Below are 21,602 nucleotides of genomic sequence, written 5' to 3' on the forward strand. Positions count from 1 at the left end.
GGCCGCCGTCGACGAGAACAACAATTCCTCGATTTCCTGTATAAATTGTCGGCTCCTAGTTTGTATTGGGGAGAAAGAAAAAGAAGAGGAAATGGAAGGGAAGAGGAAGAGGAAATCAATAAAAGGTACATTGTCAAAAATTATATATTACTTGTTCAATATTACATAAATAGCGAACAATTTTAATGACTAATTTAATTAAATTTTATTTATATGTTGCATACTTTTTTCATTTTAGGAAAGAAGAATATATACAGACAGAACAAAGACAGGACGTTATATATTTACCTATTATTTAAAATATTTAATATTCATGTAATGATCTAGTTTATACCGATATACTTAATACATACTAAATATTACACTGGCCAATCATAGCGATTCCTCTAAAGAATGGAATAGCTGTGATAGATCAGTATAGAATTTAATACAGTATAGCATTAAAGTGTATCGGTGCAAACTAGACTAATGTTAAAAATAATGTAAACATTATTAAAAATAAAATAAACAATTTAAATAAATATAAAAATGACATTATATTATATATATTATATTATATATATTATATTATATTATGATTTATTTTTTATATTTATTTATTTTATATTTATTTTTATATTTGTTTATTTATTTTTATATTTATTTATTTATTTTTATATATTTATATATTTATATATTTATATATTTATATATTTTATATATTTATTTTTATATTTATTTTTATATTTAATTATTTATCTTTATATTTATTTTTACATTTTTGTTACATTTATATATTTATATATTTTTGTTACAATATATTTTTTTTATTTTTTGATTGCGGTACTTTTATACAATGCATCTCGCCGTTACAACGCGTGATCTTTGCTTCGCGTGATTTGGTGCGAAATAAAGAATTTTTTTTTATTTTTTACTCTTTGCGATATATCAATATCTCTTATATTATTTAATATCTCTTAATATTATTCTACGATATTCTTATTTCATCTATTGCATTCTTATATTAAAATTATTAATCTCAATTATCAATTAAATTAACCTTGTCAAAAGTAGTACGAACAGTAACATCATGAAGCGTCATTAACGTAATCTTATGGCAAATGCTCTAACCATACAAATTTTCGTACATGCACACTGGGGACTTGGGGCGGCGATGATGACGGAAACGTATCTTAAATAAAATTTTGACATTTTGACTTTCCATTATATTATCTCCGTTCACGATATAGGTAGAATAAAAGTAAAGACATTTGTATTACATAATTCAAATCCAAGCTATTAATTGAGCCTACTAAAAATATAATCGGTTCAGCCGTTATTGAGAACCGATAATCTAATATACTTGCATCTTGCGTGAAGATACCCGAAGTGCCTCGCTGCTTCGCATTGAATTTGGCGCGAGACACTATCGTGTCTCTTGATGTATTTTAATTTTTACTACTATTTCTTTTATACAACTAGAACATTATAAACAACGCTTATTTTGCGTGTGTGTATATGTATTTAATTATTTACATATTAATTCTAGTTCTCCATTTTTTCAAATCATTTAAATAAAAATTACATACTTAATATTTATAGTGTCAAATATGCGCTTGTTATTATGATGAATTTTTATTAATATAAAATTAATATAAAATATTAATATAAAATAATGCACAGCGCAGCATCGAAATAATCAGCGGAAAAAAGGTAACAATACTTGCAAGTATCAGTTTAAAATTGAATATCTCGATGACAACTACAGTAGGAATACTAGGCCGCTGGTCCTCCGAGGGGTGTGCGGGGCGAGGGGAAGTCGTGCGGGGGAAATGACGTCACGCGGGGGAATGACGTGGCGCGGGCGGAGGATGCTCATGTTTATGTTTATTTAGGATATGTTTACAATTGATGCGTAATAGAAAGGCCGATGTAATAAAATTCTTTTAATCAACAAACAACCGCACTAATAATAATTTTTTTTTAGTGAAATATTTAAACAAAATAGAATCATTGCGGTGTTTTATTCATTTTTTTCTAGAAAGAGCCGTTTATCGGGTACCGATACATCGGATGCATGAATTTATAAATAACGATAATTTTTTCTAAAAAAAATTCAAACAACGAATCGTTCAACAGACTGTAATTATATCTACGGATACATGAGGAAGATACAGAAAGATCGGTCTTCTTGAAATGGCAAAAAATAAATAAATATCTTTTACTAAAATTGTTCGACGAAAAAACTAAAAGAAACCGACAAAATAAAAATTCTAACAAACTACCCTTTTTTTTTCTAGGAAAAGCCGTTTATCGTAGGTTGTAACATTTTACATTACAAAAACAAGCGCCGATGTATGACCGCTATAATTTATAAATAATAATATAAAATAAAATATAAAATAAAATAGATTCACGCGGTCCTCTTCATATTTTTTTTTCTAGAAAGGACCGTTTATCGGGAGTCGCAGTGTTTTACATTACAAAAGTGAGTGCTGACATCCGGATGCTATCACTTATAAATAATAAAATAAAATAAAATAAAATAGAACCATTGTGATGTCCTGTTCATTTTTTTCTTCTAGGAAAAGTTGTTTATCGGCTATCGATACATCCATCCGGATGCATAAATTTATAAATAATGATAATAATTTTATCTATGGATAACTATAAGAAAAATTCAGGAAGCTCTGTGATGAAACAACGCGGTCTCCGCGAGATAACAAAAAAAATAGATATCCCTTACTGAAATTTTTTGGTGGAAAAAAACTAAAAGATATCGACAAGATAAAAAAAGTTTTTCTAACAAAATACCCTGCAAATAAACAACTGCATCCACAGCAAAAAAATAATGATAGAATTTTCTCTAACATGATCACGTGCAAAGAAACCCTCGAACTGATATTGAACTCACCAATCGACGATCACTACGAGTAAAATACAAAAAGTAGAAGAAACACCCCGCCTAATGAAGACACTAGCATAATTTTTAATTCGTTAAAGTTGGAAGATCCTCACTTCTGCACAAGTTCAATTCGTAAAACATTAGAACCTCCTACACAATTTTTGTTTTTAGACACACCCTTCAGAAAGCGATAAACAATGAAGAACTAAGAGTATCATAGTAGTATACGATTTGAAAGTGTATACATCGATAGGAAAAATATAGTGGATATTTTGAAATTTTTTAAAAATTTTGTATGTGTATGTGTGTGTCGTATAGAGTGTTCAGTGTTCAATGTAGAAGAAGATTTCGCCATAATAATTTGCAAAAAATAGAACAAATAGACAGTAATAATTTTGGAGCTATATTAGACGAATTTAATGAAGATCACTCATTGCCGGATGACAGTGATTATAAGAGCGATCAAAGTGAGGACCTTTCGGAAACAGTCAACAAGATAGTGTCTCATTCGGAAATTATTGCGCTAAACGGGCGTACAAAATACCATTTATCATATACTTTATTATTTGTTGTACCATTTACCTCTATTATTCCACAGGTGGTGCTTTAGCTTTATGCACTTCGTGCATGATTGCTGTATTAGACACTAATTTCGGATACATATATGCTATTCGGAAGAATGTGATTGATTTACATAATGCGGTGGATGGTCGATTCTGCTCCAATTGCAACAATCCGTTGTATTAGGTCTTTTCGTATAATATGTGTCCAATTTGCACTGTAAAAAGAAAGAAGAAAATAATCATCAAAAAATAAACATCAATAACATCGAGCAGCAGAACATTGAACGCGACCTGTTGGAACAGTCTCACCAAGTCACCACTTTGGGTGAATAATTTGCATGGGCGCGAAAATTTTATCAAACAGCTCGAGGAACACGCTTGTCGTGCCAAGCGTCCGCAACTCTCGATCGGAGTTCGGCAATTTTTGCTGGCCAAAATCGCGCAACTCAAGAGTGAAAAGACTCGATTAGAGAGATAATTTATTCCTAGTGGTGATTATAGTGACGCGAAAAGACTCGTTTGGCAGGAAATTGATACCGCGGTCAAAAACCGCATATCGATTAGTGCGGTTAGAAATCATAATCATATCAAACCGCGTCAATTTCTCGAGGACATCAAAGACATTGCTCGAACATGTGCAAATCGTGTTGAAAAAACATTTTAATATAAAAGTGAATACAGTATTTAATGCTGAGTTTGTGTCGGTGATAAGCGCGCAAATAAGAGCATTAATACGAGAAACTGAACTCTTTCGCACCGTCGATCTACGCGGATGGTATATGCGTCATCGAGCTCACCCTTGCATCGCTAGAAGAATTTCAAGTTTGTGACAGCGGATGGGCTTTATCGCAAATACTTGATTTAATTTATAAACATAAACAAGCATAATCTAATGCTCGCGAGATGTCATTTAAAATTAACGCGAGAAATAATAGTGAAAAGAGCGGTGGTTAATGTCCAATCCAATGACAAAGCGTGTTTTGCGTGGACGGTGGTCGCTGCTCTATATCCAGCTGCAAGGGATGTAGAACAGGAATCGTCATATCCGCATTATACGACAGTGCTAAATCTCCAGGACATTGAATTTCCAGTAACTATGAGTCAAATTAAAAAGTTTGAACATTTAAATAACATCACCATCAATGTGTATTGCATCGAAAAAAAAAGATGAAAATTCCACAATTCTTCCAATACGACTTGCTAATGGAAAGAAGAGCAGACATGTAAACTCGCTATACATGCAGGATCCACGAGACGACAATGTAGGACATTTCACGTGGATTAAAAATCTATCCCGCCTCGTCAGCTCACAATTAAGCAAGAAAGATAACAGGAAATATATCTGCGATCGGTATGTATAATTAATAATACAAAAATGCAATATATATATATATATATATATATATATATATATATATAGGGTGTCCGATAATTCGCGGATTACCCTTTAAGGGAAGGTAGAGGGTGTTATTCTGAATAGAAAAGTCCTGTACCATTTTGTGATTTTCTCAATATTTAAGAAAATATTAATTTTAAAGATCAGCCAACGAAGTGCCGCAAAAGCTCGTGGCGCGAAAATGCCTCCACTGTCAATTGATACTCGGTCGCGGCGAAGCAATGGGAGGAGCAGTTTGCGAGCATGCTTCGCTATGGCAACCGAAAAATACACACATAATGAAAAGATCACATACATAAAACGGAGCGCGCATTATGTGTGTATTTTTGGTTGCCATAGCGAAGCATGCTCGCAAACTGCTCTCCCATTGCTTCGCCGCGACCGAGTATCAATTGACAGTGGAGGCATTTCGCGCCACGAGCTTTCGCGGCACTTCGTTGGCTGATCTTTAAAATTAATATTTTCTTAAATATTGAGAAAATTACAAAATGGTACAGGACTTTTCTATTCAGAATAACACCCTCTACCTTCCCTTAAAGGGTAATCCGCGAATTATCGGACACCCTATATATATATATATATATATATATATATATATATATATATAATTCATATACAAAAGAAAAATTAATTATTTCTATTTTTTACAGATATTTACACTATTTTGTATCTGACAACAAGTTGCAATCGCACACGGTACACTACCGACAAATTAACGAGTGCGCCATCCGGTTATCAAGCCAGAAGGATAAATGGCTCAGCTTCGGCAATTATAATAGAAAGGAGCGACTTCCATTCATTGTTTACGCTGACTTGGAGTGCATGCTGAAGAAGACCAACAGTGATCCGATGACGTCTACGTACACATTTCAACATCATGAGGTATTTAGCGTCGTATTACATGCAGAGTGCGTATGACGAATCATTATTAGCGTATTGCTCTTATGGCGGCGCCGATTGTATCGCGTGATTCGCGATACAAACTCGAAAAATTAGCACACCACGTAAAAAATATAATATCTACGAATACCCGTATGGTAACTCTTTCGCACGAACAGTGGGAGACATTCCACAACGCAACGCAGTGCCACATATGTGAAAGATCGTTCTCGTCGGACGACGTGCGAGTACGCGATCATTGCCATCTGATTAGTCGTTACAGAAGTCCCGTGCATTCAAATTGTAATTTAAATTATAAAACCTCTTTTTTTTGTATTCCCGTTTTTCATAATTTATCCGGTTATGACGCACATTTTATTATAAAAGAAATAGCTACCGCGTTCGAAGAAAAAATCGATATATTACCGATAACAAAAGAAAAAATATTTTATTTACAAAACATGTTAAAGATATCGCCGAAACTTATAGAAAAAGACCTAACGTGTTTGCGATGCAGCAAAACGATTAGCCGCTGCCGATATCTCAGGGTGAAACGTGAAAAAGAGATCGACACTTTGTTTTTCCGCGATGGTTGCGACCAATAGGAGCGAGTATATTCGCGAGCGCTAGAAGATTGCGAGGGAAATTGCAAAAATGGGCGAATCTATTCGCAAGAAACATCGCGCTTTGAAGACCAGTAAGACGAGGAGAATATCATGTTGGACAGGCACTTTAGACCTTTCATCGGACCGCTACAAAAGATCATCGATAACTCTAGCTCGATGGTGAAAAATTAGTCGGAAAGTAACGCGAGAATTAAAATCTTACCCATCAAGCGGTACGAGAAGAAGGAAGATGAGGAAAAGAAGCAGGATGCGACACTGAAAAAGAGGAAACGATCTGACGACAGGTCGGATCGCTCACCAACATCGCATAAATTGAACGATCGTACGTTTTACTGGATGAACCGCCGATAATCTCTACACCAACCATAACAACGAGAATTGTGTAACATACGATACCCGAATCACTCGCGAGCAATGTTTTCGAAACCACGGACAATTCACTCGTAACGTCCGTTCGAAATCAATTGCAAACGTCGGAAGGTCAAGATATGTTGCAAGAGCACTTGGGGTTATTGGGACAAAAGTTCATGGGTACTCTCCTCAGTAGTGATGAAAAAAACGAGATCAATCACGTATACGGGATATATTTCGACAAGAATATGTAACGGGCCGCTTCACGTGCGGTTTCGCGTGCGCGGACAGCGCAATCGGGATCAGGATTCGTGAAGAGGTTTGAAACACACTTGGACGTGAGTTGGTATGTACGTCGTTTATTTGCCACTCGAAGGCAATGGTCAGCTGTTGCAATCTTTAGACTAGTCGATACAATAATAGCGCACTGTTATGACGCCGGTCTAGACAGTGTTTTTGCGCGTCTGGTTAAAGGGCCCGGCTAGTGGTGCGGGGCGCGTGCGGTGAGACGGGCGCGTGTTGTCGGTGTGTGTCCGTAGGCGCAAGGTGCGCGCGGTAAGGCGGGCGCGTGTTGACAACGCGTGAAAATTTTTTACGCATTAAAATAAAGTCATATATAATTAAATAAAAAAATAACAAAATATTAATAATATATCTTTATATAAATTAATAAAAACATAATTTTTTAATATTAAAAATTAATTTTTTTAACTTATAAATTATTCTTATAAAATTATAATTTTTTACTTATATTAAATGAAATTATATTTATATTTATATTTATATTTATTTTATTTTTATTATTTCTTATGAATAAATGATTATTTTCATACATTAATTAATACAATTAATTACAAGCTGACATTTTATTTTTCTTACTTTCTTCTTTTTGGACTAGAACAGTTGGGTGAGCACTAAAAATAATATTTAATCTTGAAGGTAACTCTTCTTATATGTCTATAAGAATTCAAAGTGATTATTTTACGTCAATTTTTATATTCATATAATTTTTTATTAAAAATTTTTAATTTTTATTAATTTGAATCTATAAATTAATTTTAAATTATTATTATTTACTTAAATTTTTATTTAAATTTACTAATTCTTTAAACTTATTAAATTACTTAAACTTATTAGATTACTTAAACTTATTTATTTGATACACTTAAAATTTATTAATCCATCTGAATCTATTCAGTTATTTTTTACAAAAATTATCATAGTTTATTTCATATTTACTTTTTACTAGTCTATAATAATAATAATAATAATAATAATAATAATAATAATAAATTATTTTAAAAATATATATTTTTTACATTTAATAGAATTAAACTATTTCTAAAAATTTCAAAAATTTTTTATGCTTCATACGTTAAAATATATTTTTTATTATTATATTATTAAAGCTTTCTTTCTTAAATTACTCTTTTTTATTTTTTAAATTATTAAAATATTTAAAAAAATTAATTTTTTAAAATTCTTTAATTACTTTCTATGCAAATGATATGCCTGAAAAAGGATTATTTTGATAGAATAAATCGTACATTTTAAATTAATAAATGTTTTCATTATTTAGTTACTATCTAACAATTTCATTTTAATTCAATATAAAAATTAAATTTTATAATTTTATTTTAATTTTATAAAAATTTAAAGATTTTTTAAATAATAATTTTTTAAATTATTTTAATTTTAAATTTATATATATTTTTTCTTTTAATTTATTTAATAAATTTTTTATTATTTGAAATTTAATCAATTTTGCTTTAATTCTATTATTTTTTTATGATCTCATCATAATATGATTTTTTATAGAAATTAATAATTTTTTATTTATTTGTTATTTATGTATAAAATTAATTGATAAAAAAATTATTTTTATATATTATATCATTTAAGAAATTGCATCTTTAATATTAATTTTTTCATTATCAATAAATAATTTTTTTTTTAATAATAATTTTTTAAACCTTAATGTTTTAACTGCTTTTATATTAAAATTAGGTATTCCTCCTTTTCACTTATGAATACCTTTAATCTCTCTTTATCTTTCATGAGATATTTTATTTTTATTTTTAACTATTCAAAAAATTATTCCCTTTTATATACTATCTATCATTGAGATAAAAAAAATTATCTTATATTTTATAATTCTTTCATCCTCATTTATTCCAACTTTTAAAATAATTAACTTACTTAACTTTAAATTACTATTAACTTACTCTTCAATTAATCAATCTAGTTGAATATTAATACTAATTTTCCTAAAAACTTTATTTTGATTAACTTATATAATTTTTTATAGATTAATTCTTTTTTTAATTAATCTATTTTTAATTTATTTTAAATTCTCCTTTAATTTTTTTTTAAATAACCTTTCCTCTCTAAATTTTAATCTAATTTCTTTAATACTAATATTTAATTTAGCAAGAATTCCCCCCTTATCATTTTTTTAATAAAATGATTAAGAATCTATATTTTTATTTTTAACTCCAACTTACATTTAATTTTTATTTTAATAATTTTTAATTCTTTTATTTTAATCTATATTTACATTAATTTAATAAACTTAACAATATTTTCTTTTATATTAAAAACTAAATTAATTAACAATCTTATTAATTTTAAATATCTTAATTTTAAAAATTTATCTATTTATTTATATTTTAGATTTTTATTATCATTAATAATTTTTATTATTTAATTCTTAAGCTTAAAATCAAAATTGAACTTTTTTACTTTTAACTAAATATTTTAATTTTTGAGAAATAACTTTAAATTTGCAATTTAATATTTTTTTTTAAACTATAAAATATAATATTATTAAAAAAAATAATTTAAATAACATTAATTTTATTAATTTATTATTCATAATAAAATCTAACTAGCATTAGAAAAATTAATTTTCATCAATAAATTTACAATTTATTACTTTTTATCAGACATAATGCTTTTTTTCTTATTATTTAATTAATTAAAATTAAATTATTCTTTTATATTATTTATTATATCTTATTAATAATTTTAGTTATTATATTTTTATTGTATTTTTATTATATTTTTATTATATTTTTATTATATTTTTATGAACAAATGATTATATTCAACTAATCATAAAGATATTGGAATTCTTTACTTCTTATTTGCTATTTGAGCCGGAATAATTGGATCTTCTTTAAGAATAATTATTCGCCTTGAATTAAGATCTTGTGGATCATTAATAAATAATGATCAAATTTACAATACCGTAGTTACTAGACATGCTTTTATTATAATTTTTTTTATAATTATACCTTTTATAATTGGAGGATTTGGAAATTTCCTAGTTCCTTTAATACTAGGATCTTCAGATATAGCCTATCCTCGAATAAATAATATAAGATTTTGACTACTCCCCCCCTCAATTACTTTATTAATTTTAAGAAATTTTATTAATGATGGAACAGGAACAGGATGGACTGTTTACTCCCCAGCTTCTAATATTTTTCATAATGGCCCTTCTGTTGATCTTATACTATTTTCTCTCTTCATATTGCAGGAATATCTTCAATTTTAGGTGCAATCAATATGCAATTTTATTTCCACAACTTTAAACATACATCATAATAACTTATCAATAGATAAAATTCCTTTACTCGTTTGATCAATCTTAATCACAGCTATTCTTCTTCTTCTTTCACTTCCAGTTCTAGCCGGAGCAATTACTATATTATTAACAGACCGAAACCTTAATACTTCATTCTTTGACCCTTCTGGAGGAGGGGACCCTATTCTCTATCAACACTTATTTTGATTCTTTGGCCATCCTGAAGTATATATTTTAATTCTCCCTGGATTTGGATTAATTTCTCATATTATTATAAATGAAAGAGCAAAAAAAGAAACTTTTGGAGCCTTAGGAATAATTTATGCTCTAATAGCAATTGGATTCTTAGGATTTGTTGTTTGAGCTCATCACATATTTACCATTGGCCTAGATGTTGATACTCGAGCATACTTTACTTCTGCAACTATAATTATTGCCATTCCTACCGGAATTAAAATTTTTAGCTGAATTACAACCTTACATGGAACAAAAATTAATAATAATTCATCCTTATGATGAGCAATAGGATTTATTTTTTTATTTACAATAGGAGGATTAACAGGAGTAATGCTTTCAAATTCATCTATTGATATTGTTCTTCATGATACTTATTATGTAGTAGCTCATTTCCACTATGTTCTATCCATAGGAGCTGTTTTTGCTATTATTGCTAGATTCATTCACTGGTTCCCTCTAATTACAGGCTACTCCCTAAATAATTTCTTACTAAATATTCAATTCCTTTCTATATTCATTGGAGTTAATATAACATTTTTCCCCAACACTTCTTAGGATTAAGGGGAATGCCTCGACATTACTCAGACTATCCTGATACATTTTTATCATGAAATATTATCTCTTCAATTGGATCTATTCTTTCCGTAGTAAGCTTAATTTTTTTGATATATTTAATTTGAGAAGCTTTATCTTCTAAACGAATAATCATAAATTTATTTTTCTTAAATTCTTCATTAGAATGGCTTAGATCATATCCACCTATTAATCATAGATATAATGAAATTCCTTCAATCTAATATTAATTAAATTAATATTTTTAAATTTAGTTTTAATATGGCAGATAAAGTGCAATGAATTTAAACTTCATTTATAAAGATTTTTCTTTTATTAAAAATTAATACTTGATTATTAACACTTCAAAATTCAAACAAATTCTCCCACTTATGATATAATAATCTTTTTCCATGATTTTACTATAATAATTTTAACTTTCATTACATTATTAATTTTTTTTATTATACTCACCATAATTAATAATAAACTTATTAACCGATTTTTACTTCAAGATCATCTAATTGAAATAATTTGAACAGTCACTCCTATATTAATTTTAATTTTTATTGCTATTCCCTCTATTAAAATTTTATACTTATAACTGATGAAATATTTAATAATAAAATTACAATTATAGAAATAAATCCGTTCGCATTATGGCCAATCGCGATGATCTCGATAAGTTGAAGCCTATGTTTGTAACGACCTGTGTCGTTACAAGAGCCTCGCGGACCGTTCACCCGTCCGCAGAAGAGGCTGGCGCTTAGCGCCCCACAAATTTTCATATAGCCGCGCCGTTGCAAGGCGGCGAGCCCATCGTATGAGCCGCCGCTGGGCCATGCGATCCCCCACTAGGGCGGCGCGAGCCTAAGTAAGGGAAGCCGGCCGGGTATATAAGCCGGCTCGACACGGCTTTCGGCACCAGTCCTGGTCCCGATCCTCGGGACACTCGAAGCCTCAGAGCGCTCTCTGAGACTCCAGTTGACCGATCCTTATCCCGTTCCCTCGACCTGGTCTAGGAGACGAGTGCTCTCGGCGTCCAGTCCTGTCGGTGCGAGGGAGTGCTCTCCCTCACACCAACCACCTCCGGTCCGGGGGACGAGTGCTCTCGTACCCTGTCGAGTGCTCTCGACGACCGGCGTTGTCCGCGACGAAGAGTGCTCTCTTCGTCGCCTCCTCGCGATACCGACGTCTTCGCGCACCGTGCGACGACCACCGGTGGTCCGCGACCGGGAGCCTTAAGCTCCGTCCGATTGACTCCGCGTCTCTTGTATATAGCACGCGTAGTCCCTAAGCCGTCTATATTAAGCAGAGAGCCGGTGCCCGCTCGTGACGCCAGGAACAGCATCTCCGGCGCTCAGTCCTTTTCAGGATAAGTCGCCTAGCGCGCCGGTGGGTCCCTAGTCCTTTTCAGGATAGACCGCCGAGCAGTGCAACTCCTCGGATCCGGACGTCACGTCCTGGCACGGGTTCGCCGTCAAGAGTACGGATTCGACGCGGCCGCCCCGATTTTGTTAGCCGATCCCATTCTCTTATTTCGTGTGACGATTCCTCTTATATTAATTCTACCGTTTCTGATAGTATAGGCCGATCTCGTTTGTTTACTCCCTAAGTTAAGTCCGCCATATTCTAGCATTAGAAACCCGGGCTGCGTGCCCAAATTGTATTCGCGCGTCCTAAGTGTAACGGCCAATTCCATTGTACCATATGTTTGCACGAATAAAGCTTTATTATTTGTTGGCCAAATCGAGTGTGTAATTTGCGAGCCCGAGTCTCTTCCTTCTCCCGAATCCTGGAACCGGCGAGCCGATCCGTGGCGTCGGGAAGGGTAGACCGTTACATGTTAGATAAGATAGATATGGATGTGAAGAATGTCAATAAATTAAATCCTAGGCTTTTGATTAGAGATATTCCGGTCGATGTAGAGAGACGGCATTTTGTCAGGAACTTGATCAAGCAGAATTTGGACGGTGCTACCGAGAGCGATGTTAAGTTAGTGTATTGGTTCCCGGTTAAGGCTCAAAGGAGCGCCAGCGCTGTTATTGAGGTGCCGCCTGATATAAGGAACAAGCTGTTGAATCGGACCCGGGTGTATGTTGGATGGACATCATGCAGAGTTGCTGATCACTTACGCATTATACAATGCTTTAAATGTCTTGGTTTTGGCCATATTGCAAGGGATTGCCAAGCGTCCTCTGATGTTTGTGGGCACTGTAGCGGGGCTCATGAATCCAGGACTTGTCCGGATAAGGGCGCACGCAGATGTCACAATTGTGTGACCGCAAAGATGATCGCGGTCGACCATTCGGTCCTAGATGCTGCCGTTTGCCCGATATTGCAGCGTAGACTGGCGGATAGATCTAGGATATCATACTAGGTTACACTCTCTCTCTTTATTCTTTTGTGACCTTTTTCAGGTGATAAGTTAATACTTGCTCCTTGTACGGGGAAGGAGGTTTGTCACCTGCCGGAGCCAAAGAGCCCTTCTCCGGGCATATGAATCCGGCCGCAGTTAACGTCCATGCGATAGCAAACTAACGACTTGTTTTATGCGCGACGTTTGGGGCTAGCACCCCCTCTCGTTGCGTTCTCCTTTTGGGGAAAATTTCATTGGTGCTACGACTATTAATAAAGAGAGAATTAGTTGGGGAGGTACCTCGGAGCCTCCCCCCAATAAAACTGATGACTGCGTTGGCTCATCGGTTGTAAATCCGGATGTTGAGGACGCGGGTTTGGTGGATGCATCCCCAGACTGTTTTGTGTGCGGAATTTGTTTGCGCTCTTTCTCGACGGCAACCGGTCTGGGCCTGCATAGGAAAAAGAGTCACCCCGTAGAATATAATGCAGGAATTAACATCGCGCATGTTAAGCCGCGCTGGAGTGACGAGGAAATCAGGCTTCTTGCCATGAATGAGGCCAGAGCATCTCCGCGAGTAAAATCCATAAACCTTTACTTACTAGAGAAGCGAGCCACGATCAGATCGGTGAATGCGATTAAGGGCATTAGAAGGAGACAAGCATATAAGGATCTCGTTGAAACATATAGGAGCCAGCTTCTGGCCAGGGAGATTGACGACTTGGCTGAGTGTGAGAGCTTGCCGGTGGCGGTTTCGGGACCGGTGTCTGAGGAGCGGTCCTTGTCCGGAACGGAGGCCGCTATTGGTTGGTTGTTGTCTAAGCTGGAAAATATTATCCCGGAGATGAATGGCGGGATATGGATCCGCGCAGCAATATGTCGCGTTTTGGAGGGTCAATCGCCGGACGATGCACTGGACGACTGGTGGAATAGTGTTTTCTCGGATCTCATGGCGGCATCAAGTAATAGGATTGTTCGAGGCTCCCATGTGTTCCCGGTGTTGTCCAGGAGGAGGGCTAGGAGAGTCGAATATCGGCGTATGCAGCAGCTTTGGAGGACGAACATGACAAAGGCCGCCCGCAAGGTCCTGGATGGTGATGCAGACGGACTGCCGCATCCTACGCTTGTGGAGCAGCTCGAGTTTTGGAGGCCTATATTGGAGACTGGCTCGGTGGACTTCATGTGGCCGCATCGCATTGGAGTTTCTGCGGTGGATCTGCAGGATGTGTGGGTGCCTATTACCGAGGGCGAAGTGATAAATATTAGACTTCCCCGATCATCTGCTCCTGGTTTGGATGGTGTGACTGTGCATCGGTGGTTTGCGGATGTGCCAGCAATTCTTCGCGCTGCAATATTTAATATCTTTATAGCTATTGGAAAAATACCGGTAAGATTCCGACATTCTAGGACGGTGTTAATCCCCAAAACTTCGGATTTGATGGATCCTGCATCTTACCGTCCGATTTCGGTGGCGTCTGTTATCTTGCGCCATTTTCATAAAATACTGGCTTGGCGGCTTGCCAAGCATGATCTTCTTGATGAAAGACAGAGGGCTTTTATAGAAGCTGATGGATGTGCGGAGAACGTGGCAGTCCTGTCTGCTATACAATTCGATGCGCGTATAAATCGTAGACAATTGCATGTTATTGCTCTGGATGTCCGTAAGGCATTTGACACTGTCAGCCATAGTGCGGTCTCTAAGGTTCTCCGTAAGTATGGTGTGCCGCGGGGCATGGTGGACTACCTTTCCAAACTTTATTCAACCGCAGCGATTAGATTGGAAGTCGATAGGGAGTTCTCGGCCGAGCTGTACCCGCAGAGAGGTGTGCGGCAGGGTGACCCCTTGTCGCCCTTAATTTTTAACCTCATTATGAACGAGATACTTTCAGCAATCCCTGGTGAAGTTGGATATGCTATCCATGGCCAGAATATTAACGCCTTAGCGTTTGCCGATGACCTGGTCTTGATAGGATCGACAAGAGAAGGTGCCCAACAATCCTTGGATAGGGTGACGAAGGCTCTCCGGGCGTTCGGTCTCGAGTTGACGCCCACGAAGTGTGCCGCTTTCTCGCTTGTTCCTGCGGGAAAAACAAAAAGGATAAAGGTCATTACTGACCCGCAATTTGTTACTGGTGGCCGTGAGGTGCCTCAGTTGGGTGTCTTACAGACAGTGCGCTACTTGGGAGTCCAATTTGGTCAAGTTGGTCCTGTTGTCCGTGAGGTTGAAATGCTCCCGTTACTGGAGAAAATTACCCGAGCCCCATTAAAGCCGCAACAAAGGTTAAAGATCTTTAAAACCTACCTCATACCTAGGTTTACTCACGCACTGGTCCTGGGGCGCACTTCCTATGGCCATTTACGGAAGTTAGATAGACAGGTCAGAGCTGCAGTTCGGCGTTGGCTCCGTCTGCCAGATGATGTTCCAGTGGCCTTTTTTCATTCGCCGGTCAGGCAGGGCGGTCTTGGTATTTTATCATACGAAACGTCTACCCCAAGGTTAACGCTGGCCAGGCTAGAGCGGCTGGAGGTTTCGGCGTATGGAATGGCGCGCATGGTGGCAGCGAGTGCATGGGCTGATCGGAAGAGACGATGGTGCACATTCTCAAGGACGCATGATGAGGACTGGCCCACAAAATTACATGCCATGGTCGACGGATTCGAGCTCCGGGAAGCTAAGGACGTCTCCGTCTCTACACATTGGTTGGAGGATCCCATGGTCCACATACCATCATCTAACTGGCTCCAATATATTAAAGTATGGATCAACGCGCTCCCCACGAGAGTAAGAACAACAAGAGGACCAAGACGTTTGAGGGAGGATGTCGCATGTCGAGGGGGTTGTGGAGTCCAGGAGGCGGCCGCCCACGTTATTCAGCAATGTTTTAGGACACATGGAGGACGTATAATGCGCCACGATGGGGTGGCTGCTGTCCTGGCCCAGGAGTTCAGGCGTGGTGGGTACAATGTCTACCGGGAGCGTTTGTTTCGGACGCAGGAGGGAGCACGGAAGCCGGATTTGCTTGCGGCCAAGGGCAATAATGGGCATGTGCTGGATGTGCAAATTATATCGGGGGCTCGTCGTTGTCTGAGGGCCACAGAAGGAAGCGTCAGTACTATGCTGGCAATGCCGAGTTGCTTGGCCGTGTTGGTTCTCTGTTGCAGGTGCCTGCGAGGTGTATAGATGTGTCAACGGTAACGTTATCTTGGCGTGGAGTATGGGCTAAGAAATCGGCGGAGGCCCTGGCATCTCTTGGCGTCTCCAAGGCGGTGATGAGAGGGATAACGACTAGAGTGCTGAGAGGATCGTATACCAATTTCTCGCGCTTCAACCAAACTACCGCAACTGCTCGTGGACGTACTAATTTGATGATGTCTGGATGGGGGCCGCCGCAGTCAATTTGAAACATTATTGTATACATGCAATAGATTGAGTTGTACATATATTGTATTAAATGTAATCATATTATATATTATATCATGGAAAATAAATAATTAAATAGCCAAATGCTTCGTCATCTAATTAGTGACGCGCATGAATGGATTAACGAGATTCCCACTGTCCCTATCTTCTGTCTAGCGAAATCACTGCCAAGGGAACGGGCTTGGAAAAATTAGCGGGGAAAGAAGACCCTGTTGAGCTTGACTCTAGTCTGGCACTGTAAGGAGACATGAGAGGTGTAGCATAAGTGAGAGATGGCAACATCGCCGGTGAAATACCACTACTTTCATCGTTTCCTTACTTACTCGGTTAGGCGGAGCGCGTGCCCCGAGGGTTTCGCGCCCCGACGGTCACGGTGTTCTAGAGCCAAGCGTGTCAGAGTGGCGTGAGGCCTCGGCCGATCGCCGTTAATACTCCCGCGTGATCCGATTCGAGGACACTGCCAGGCGGGGAGTTTGACTGGGGCGGTACATCTGTCAAAGAATAACGCAGGTGTCGCACGAGCCCGGTTTGCCGTACGGCGCCATCGTCCGTCGTCGGGATCTCACCGCTACGACGGCACGGCGTCTAACGGTCGATCATGGGTTTCGCAAATTCGATGTCGAGACTCGGAATCGTCTGTAGACGACTTAGGTACTTTGCGGGGTGTTGTACTCGGTAGAGCAGTTACCACACTGCGATCTGTTGAGATTCAGCCCTCGGCTTGGGGATTCGTCTTATCAGTTAGACGAGACCCCACCGCCACTCTTCGTCAGCGCGAAAGCAACACGCCGCTAGGGGACTTTGTCTATTTCCCGCTTCTCGGCGCGAAAGCAACACGCCGCTAGGGGACTTTGTCGATATTCGACGTTACGTCCGTCGGAGGTACCGCCCGCGTGATCTAGATGACCGCGTGGATTAACGAGCTTAGGAAAGGCGACGTAATTCGAATATTGGCCGCGCATGGACGGGAAACGGTAGGCTCGTTAGACGAATTACGCCGACAACTCCGTCGATTCGTTACGCTGAACCCAACTCTTTTCGCGTCCCACCCCACTATCCCTGATAAGAGTAACCCCATGCCACCATCGATCGACGACCAACCTGGGGGAGCCCAGAGCCGACCGATCCAGCCAGGATCATGAAATCAGATCCGTAAGTGGGGGTGCCATTTCGACAGGAAAGACCCCTTAGTGTTCTTAGAGTGCCTCGAAGAGCTAAAAAGAGGATACGGTTTTACCGATGATCAGTTAGTGTCAGGCCTACCAGAACTATTACAGGGCGATTCATTTCTTTGATATCGCAACTGTCGAGATCAATGGGCTAACTGGGCCGACCTTTGTCGTGATTTTCGCGCACAATACCTTCCGCGGGAATATGGGTACCAGCTCCGAAGTACCATTATGGGGCGTCGACAACAAGCTCGAAAACTTTTCCAAAATACGCCACCGAGGTATTAACCATGATGCGGCGAGCAAGAGGGTATTCCGTCCAGGAGCAAATAAAACAACTCTACGCAAACATGAACCCGGAATACCGGTTATACGTACGACGAGGCGAGGTCAACAGCTCGAATGAGCTCAGCACTCGGGTCGTTATGATATCGAGAAGATCGATCGCCAATGACAGAGCCAAAAACAAGAGAGGGTAGAAAGCCGATGGCAGACGCTACCGTAGCTGCCGTCTATAAGCGAGACAAATGCTGCTGGTGTTGCAAACAGCGCGGACATACGGCAAGACTGCCGCCGACCCCCTGAGAAATTTTGCTCCCGGTGCGGAAAGGACGGCGTGCTAACCCGCGAATGCCATCCAGTAGTGGGAAACGGGGCTCGGGCCGGACAAACCGCGGCTATCACCTAGCCCGAGTTAGAGTAAAATTTACTCCCTGATCGCACGTCCTAATCGGCTTGGCCCAGCAATCTCTCTGGGCATTGTTAGACTCTGGGTCTGAAATCTCGTTCTTGAGCGCCAAAATCGCACGCCATAGGCGCACCAACGGATCCCGAGGCAACCCAGATCAATCTGGCCGATGGAACTAAGGCCGAGATCACCGAGACCATTGAACTCCCGATTATCGTAGAGGGAGAAACCGTTCGACACCGGTTTTCGATTTTGCCGAACCTGGGCAGTCCCGTCCTTATCGTGGTAGATCTATGGGCGAAACTTTGGTTGACCCTACCTTCGCCGCCTCTGACCGTATTAACCAACCGAAGGCCCACACTCGGGATTGTGACGTCCAGCCAACGGAGCCCAGACCAGGAGGCTCAACGCTTCGAAGCTTTCTTGCGAGCGGAACTGACCAAGTTCGACGAAATTCAAGGTCCGACCGATCGGATCCAACATCGCATCCGCCTAAATCCCGGGCCGCCGATCAAACAATGATATCGGCCTAAAAACCCGGCCATGCAAGCGGTCATCGATGAGGAGGTTCGCAATATGGAACAGGAGGGAATTATCGAACTTTCGGCGAGCGCATGGAGCTCTCCGATAGTACTAGTGAAGAAAAAGGATGAGGCCTACCGATTCTGCATCGACTTTCGAAGACTCAACGACTCATCGGAGAAAGATGCATACCGTTTGCCACACATTACGGCTACTCTCGATAAACTACAAGGGGCGCGCTACCTATCCACACTGGACCTTAAGAGTGGGTACTGTCAAGTGCCACTGGCGCCCGAGAGCCGACCGGCAACCGCGTTCACAGTACCGGGGCGCGGCCTGATGCAGTTGCATTCATGCCGTTCGGGTTACATTCCGCTAACTCGCCACCTTCCAACGACTGTTAGATGGCATACTGGGACCTGAGCTCTAACCACACGTCCTCGTATACCTGGACGATATTATTATAACCAGTCGGACCTTCGACGACCATTTAAGGCACATAGCCGAGGTTTTCCGTCGCCTACGGCAGGCGAAACTCCGTTTAAATCCCGAAAAGTGCCACTTCTGCCGACCGAGCCTCCGCTACTTGGGCCACGTAATCGATCGGGAAGGCATCCGAACCGATCCGGACAAAATCAGCGCGATAACTAACTGGCCAACACCCACCAACTTGAAAAAAATTCGCCAGTTCTTATCGCGACCAGGGGTCGCGTCATGGTACCAACGGTTCATCGCCGACTTCTCGGTCATCGCGACATCTCTGACTCGATTAACGCGGAAAGGCGTCAAATGGACTTGGACCGGCACCGAGGAGACCGCGTTTAAACGGCTGAAAGAGGCTCTAATCACCATCCCGGTCCTTGCGTGCCCCGACTTCACGCGAAGATTTATGCTGCAAACAGACACTGGTACGCATGGCCTAGAGGCGGTCCTCCACCCAACATCTCGAGGAAGGTGAACGCGTCATCGCGTATGCCAATCAAACCCTGAACTCCGCAGAGCGCAATTACAACGCCACCGAGTTAAAGTGCCTAGCGGTCATTTGGGGGATACGGCGGATGCGTGAATATTTGGAGGGATATAAATTCGCGGTCCTAACTGACCACCAAGTTTTGCGATGGTTGCAAAGGGTGGAAGAACCGACGGGCCGATTGGCGAGGTGAATCTTCGAGCTGCAACAATTCGATTTCGAGATCCAGTATCAAAGGGGGGCATTTAACAAAGTGGCCGACGCACTCTCAATTATCCGAAACCAGCGCCGTGACCCGACGGCCCAGGTGCCCCTGGTACCGCCGACTCGCAAAGAACGTACGAGAACGACCGATCGACTATCCCGACTACGAGATACGCGACGGACTGTTGCACCGGCACCTGTTGCATGACTTGGATTTCCACGAAACTCCTTCCGAAGATCAATGGAAGCGGTGTGTACCGAAGGAGGATCGATTATCCCTCCTGAAACGGATGCATGATGACATTGCATCCGGACACCTGAGCAAAAACCATTGCCCGTATTGCCCACCTATATTACTGGCCTGACATGTTCCGCCGATGCCCAAACTGCATGGCACACAAAGTACCACAGCACGACCCGCGGACATCCTCCAAGCTACCACCGTCGCCGCACCTTGGCAACAAGCCTCCGTCGACTTGATAGGACTACTGCCAAGATCTGCAAACGGCTATACCCTACTATTTACCATTGAAGACCGATTCAGTACACTTATTGAAGATCCACTGATCGAAATGGTACCCATACGAAGGGCCACAGCCGAAAACCTAGCTCAGGCCGTCACCAAACGCCTAATATATCGGCACGGGTACCCAACGTCACTAATTTCCGACAACGGAATGCAGTTTACGGCACAGAAATTCAAAACGTTGCTCGCCGCATTCGGAATAACTCACCGTACCTCTCCGGTCTACCCCAATGCGCCCCACTGCAATCGAGTGGAACGCGCCAACCGCACCATTAAGACTATGGTGGCGCAATACATAGGCAAGCGGCACCGAAGTTGGAATGAACACGTGGACGCGTTATAATTCGCGGTAAACGGCCAAGAAGGAGGCCACCGGGTACACGTCTACGTACGTCTTGCACTGTCGCGAATTAGCACGAATCCATCGGGAGGACCGGAGATCGCCGGCTTCCGCACCAGACCCAGACGTACACCGGAGACGACTCGAAGACGCGTTCGAAATCGTCCACTTACACCTGGCCCGAGCGTTCCAACGGCAGGAACGCCACTATAACTTGCGCCGGCGGGACTGGCGACCCCGTCTAAGTGCCCAGGTCTAGAAGCGGGACCGACCGCTGTCCAGTAAAAGAGAGTTCGTTCAACGCGAAATCGGACCTATGGAGATCC

At 39.7% G+C, this 21,602-nt stretch overlaps 2 pseudogenes; both read left to right on the forward strand.

The window, feature by feature from the left end:
- Window positions 1-4,339: 4,339 nt before the first annotated feature.
- On the forward strand, window positions 4,340-5,761 carry LOC126851868 (uncharacterized; annotated as a pseudogene).
- A 4,095-nt stretch (window positions 5,762-9,856) lies between these two features.
- Window positions 9,857-11,324, forward strand: LOC126852016 (cytochrome c oxidase subunit 1-like; annotated as a pseudogene).
- The last annotated feature ends 10,278 nt before the right edge of the window (window positions 11,325-21,602 follow it).

The sequence above is a fragment of the Cataglyphis hispanica genome, chromosome 9 (assembly GCF_021464435.1).
Source record: "Cataglyphis hispanica isolate Lineage 1 chromosome 9, ULB_Chis1_1.0, whole genome shotgun sequence".
Classification (NCBI taxonomy): Eukaryota; Metazoa; Arthropoda; class Insecta; order Hymenoptera; family Formicidae; genus Cataglyphis; species Cataglyphis hispanica.